The sequence below is a fragment of the Miscanthus floridulus genome, chromosome 13 (assembly GCF_019320115.1).
Source record: "Miscanthus floridulus cultivar M001 chromosome 13, ASM1932011v1, whole genome shotgun sequence".
NCBI lineage: Eukaryota > Viridiplantae > Streptophyta > Magnoliopsida > Poales > Poaceae > Miscanthus > Miscanthus floridulus.
Window position 1 is genome coordinate 17631742 of NC_089592.1, and position 4971 is coordinate 17636712.

The following is a 4971-nucleotide window of genomic DNA, read 5'->3' on the forward strand; positions in this document are numbered from 1 at the left end:
TTACCATTCCCCGATAATTTGTAACAGCACCAAACAATTCCAACTTTTTATTAGCATGTATACAACAAATGAATTCTCCTATTGGTACGTACCATTCCTCAGACCACAAAGGCAAAGCCGACAGTTATGCAACTTTTTTTTTCTTTGATATGATATTCTATATTCCTTCCTTCAGCACGTATACAACGAATGAATTCTCCTATTGGTACGTACCATTGCTCAGACCACAAAGGCAAAGCCAACAGTTATGCAACTTTTTTTTTCTTTGATATGATATTCTATATTCCTTCCTTCAGCACGTATACAACGAATGAATTCTCCTATTGGTACGTACCATTCCTCAGACCACAAAGGCAAAGCCAACAGTTATGCAACTTTTTTTTCTCTTTGATATGATATTCTATATTCCTTCCTTCCTCCCTCCCTCCCAAAGACCATAACTATAACAAATAATGTATCCGATTCGTTTCTCATCTTTCTTTAATTTTCCATCGTTTATTTCTCCTAGCGAAATAAGTTGCGTCTATCTCAAGGATGAGCACAAACAAACCTCTGCTTTGTCCTCCCCTTTTACATCTGTGTCGGCTGATGGCTGTCGCTATCGCTCGCCAAAACGCAGAACGATCTATACCAATTCCTTGATGGTTCGATTCCTTCATCGCTGCCTGACCTCTCCTTAGTCCTTACCTGCCGCTATCTCTCCAAATAGAAACCAGCACAACCAATCCTTTTGCCATCGTTTTTGTGTCTCCCCCTCAAGTCGTCGTCTCTCCAGTGACCAGCGGCGCAACACTAAGCTACGCTACCCCTTTCTCATCTTCCTTTGCCACAATCTTTCTGCACGCAAGTGGCGGATTGTATTAGTTTAGCGGGCTGGAAGCGATCAGATTTCTCGCTTTCTCTTATCTCCTCCTCACCTTTGATTTGGACTTCTAGTTCTTGGGACACACGTATGGCGGCCCAGCGGGCATACAACCTTGTTTTTTGCCGTTGGTGGTGGAATGGGATGGGAAGGGGGGGCAGCAATTTCTCTAACCTCACCGAGGAATATATATTAATCAAAGATATCCCAAAAGTTCTTACTATAAGAAAGATGATTTAAAGTAGAACGGAGGGACTATAAAAATACCATTTAAAAAAAACATTTTGTGTGTTGCATGTAATATTACATCGAACCTACACCTGCTGTAAACCCTTTTCGTTCTTACCTAAATCTCAAAATTCCAACATGAAAACTTTCGAAATGAAAAATGCCTTGTTATATTTTGACAAGATCGAAGACATGACAAAGGCCATGCATGTCTCGAAACGAATTGCTTTCCCCCCAAAAAAATGAGAGCGCCCGAATTCAACGAGTCCAATTGAAACATGTTTTCCTTTTTCTAAACACGTACAAACCTGAACTCTATCTCTCACCCCCTTCAAAATCAAGTTCTAATCTAATCTTGTGCATTAATGTAATGTTAGCAAGCATGCAGTGCTTTGGATTCTCGTTTTTTACTATTTATTTTATATAGTTGGAGTTGAACTTCTTACAAAACCCCATGTTCGAAAAAAGAAAAAGGGCACCCAAAAACCCAGTAAGCCACAGGCCAGTTCTAGCCCAACCCTCCTCTTTTCTTTCCAGACCCTGGCTCAGCCCGCATAGCAGCCATGACTAGCAGGCCGTTCAGCCCAGCTCTCCTCATGGGCCGATCTCCACTCCCGTCTCGCTTCTCCAATCGGCCCGAAGAGGCAGTCCGACCGCGCCCCTACGCTACTCTCGGCCTCATTCTGCTGCCGCTGTGTTTTTTTCCCCCCATCGTGAGGTTGTTTTTGACGGAAAGAAATTCTCTGCGCTCGAGCCGCAGTTCCACTCGCGTACAGCACCGTCTATTCGTCGTACACGTGGCCGTACACCGCCCAGATTCTCAACGCGTGTCCCAGAGGAACCACGCGCAGGAGCGTCCCCTGCGACCTGTGTTGAGCCGAGAAGATTGAGATTAAACTGCTCAATCTGGTGAAGTACCGAAGACAGAGTAGGAAGATGGGAATCGAAATGAACTTACCTGCAGCCTGCAGGGCACCTGTCGATGTTCATGGCTGTAGAACAAGCGGACGACGCCCATCACAAGAGGTGCAGTCAAATCACGTGGCAGGACAATCCAGGAAGGAGGATTGCCATAATATCTATGTAATTGGAGCTCAAGAAACTGAATATTGCAGATTACTGAGATTTCCATATGCACAAAAGGCGCTAATCTGACAAACCCAAATGCACTTCCATATGGTTGTTAAAGCTGAACTCCATGCTTGAATCACCAACAGGGACACCATGAGTGAAGGGACCTTGTACAGCAACAACAATTAATAATGTGCTATTTCAAAAGTCCATGCATCTGCAGAGTATAGGAGGCAACAGGATAAGACAGATAGCGAGTGAAGGAGAGATAAAATGTGATTATGCAACAAAAAGAAAAGAATTTGAATTTAGAGACATTAACAACTCAAGCAGGACAGCCTTAGCTGGACAAGAAACTTTAACCCTTGTCTTCCAGAATGTGGAACAAAATCGATTTTGAAATATTAGACAAAGCAGAATGGTGAACCTTTCCTTTCTGCAGGAAGAGAACTTGCAGCTTGTTCTACCTCTAATCTTCTACCCACTAAACTGCTGGTCGAAAACAATGTGAGACAAAAAAAAAACAACATATTCAATATAGTTAAACTGTGAGAAATTGAAGTGATTTTTTATTAGAATGAAAAATAATAGTTAAACAACATATGAACTACCAGGGAATTAGTCAGCATTTTAGAAAATTGCAAAAATTGAACCATTATGGTCTATAGATAATGTGCAAATACCTCAGGTTAAAGAAGCAGCTTGATACAATATCACAGAACTTCTAGTGGACTACTGAATTAAGCAAATGAACATGAATTTTCATTTGTTTTGACTGATAAAAAAAGCAGATGCACCAAAGCATCTAGATCAACAAACAGCTCAACAAAAGTTGGTCCTTTGCTATCAGAATTTTTAGGGAAATTTTGTTTGATTTGAACATCCCTGTTCATTTACTCACATATCCAATAATCATTTTTGAGCATTAGCTATTAATCCAATCACTTCTAATCTCATAGATGGCATAGTAACTGATAGTTTAACAATCCAAACCTGTAATAGAGACATCTGCAAGATATCCATACTGCAGCTTCTTCCCTTCAGCTAATTATGTTTGACAGCACAAAATTGGGGGATACCTGGATGATAAGACCAGCAGGAAAACAATTAGTAGCACACATAATCCAAAGTCAGGACTGCCTTGTACTTTGCAAACACGGAAGCAGGGTCAAGTTACAACATGAAAATTGCATCATACAAGAACATCCACACAGCTAGTAAAGGAGGAGAGGGACTCTAGAAAACCAAGCAAGACAAGGTCAAAACTAACAAATGGAGATATTGAGAGTACTAATCCTATACAAATTTAGAGAAAGGTAACATCAATTGCTGAATACCTTTTGTACTGGTGGCCACTCACATGTGATTGTTCCTTCAAGCTATGGTTGGAAGGTTGATTCTCCATAGTATCAAACTATAAAGAGGAAGCACTACCTGAAGGACAGTGGCAAAAAGATTTATGACAAGCAGCCAGGAGACCGGTGTTAATCCAAGACCGGGGGAGTTTCTGCATAAGTGACACTATTCATGTTATGCAATGTGGACTGTACTACATATTCCCTCTCACGCTTACACAGAAACACAATATAACAGTGGAAAATATTTTGTTCTGCACAACTTCTATGACAACAAACAGGAACACAATAAGAGTTGAAATAATTTGTAACAAAAAAAAAAGAATTTATGAAACATAGCAAGCAGTACTATATCAGCTTCAGAATTTGCATGAAGTAAATAAAGGAAGTAGAAACACTCTCAGTTTGATACCCTGTAAATGTTTTGTTTACTTGAGACATTCCTGAGAAGCAAAACACAATCTAATGGGCACAAAATACCTTGATACCGAAAAGCCAATTTCATTAGCACTGACATAGAAAGGAAATAATTATTTGGGGAACAACACTGGTCATTCATCTCCAAGAGTTCTGCCTACGATGCTCTAAGCAATCTTGTTACTCAAGAGATGACATGAAAGAAAACCTTAAACTAACACAGGAATTGCATATTAACCTCAAAAGTCTGCCCATAAAGCATATATTTGCATTGTCCTTTTGAGAAGCAAAGCAGATCTGTACAGCATTCACAGGAACATCCATCTCTTGCAAGCAACAACCAACAACACCACTCAACCACATGCCTATAGCTATCAATCAACCAATAATGAAAATTAGCCAAGCGGGCAGATATAGCTTATTGTTTCGGCATGAGCAATTCCCAAGTGTTCGAATCCAAACTAATTAGAGGCACCTGTGCTAAATACCTACTTCACCGCTGCAAGGCAAAAATTGCATATGTAACTTAGAAGGAACAAAATGCGAAAGCTGAGAAAGAGGAGCACCAGCGGAGCAGCACTGCGGCGACCATCGAGACCAGCTTGCTCATCGCCACCGCAGGCGCCAGGAAGCGGAGGCCCCACGAATCGAAGCTGGCGCAAAGCGCAGCGTCGCAAGCGGAGGGGCACAGCGGGTCCATCGAGGGTAGCTTGTCTGGAATAGCTCGATGTCCACGCTGGTCTCGCGTCCTTCGACACATCGTGTGTCGTCCAAGGCCCATCCTGGTGGTACTCCTGTGGGGCCTAGGATCCTGGTCCGTTAAAGAGGTTTTTTCGAGGGTAATATTAATGGCATATTGATCTTTGATCAAATTGTTTTTAAACTATGTCTTTAGAGACACCTAAAGGATCTATTGATATTGGAGTTATATATATCATAGTGTTTCTTCTTATTTTTTCCACTGGATTTTAAAGAGTTTTGTCTAGTATATCGGTATACTTTAGTTTTTTCCCACAGAGTTTTCCAAAGCTTTAAGAC

The 4971-nt window shown here is 41.2% G+C and overlaps 1 long non-coding RNA gene across 4 annotated transcripts; it reads right to left on the minus strand.

Annotated features, from left to right (window-relative positions):
• Positions 1-1498: 1498 nt before the first annotated feature.
• Positions 1499-4638, minus strand: LOC136502226 (uncharacterized). 4 transcript variants are annotated; one of them, XR_010770451.1, is made up of 6 exons: positions 4500-4638; positions 3499-3668; positions 3155-3240; positions 2589-2653; positions 2049-2378; positions 1499-1957 (listed from the first exon to the last, which is right to left on the minus strand). It is a non-coding gene; the product is annotated as an uncharacterized lncRNA (long non-coding RNA). The 4 variants fall into 4 exon arrangements; XR_010770449.1 differs by having other exon boundaries at positions 2049-2653; XR_010770450.1 differs by having other exon boundaries at positions 2589-3240.
• Positions 4639-4971: the final 333 nt, after the last annotated feature.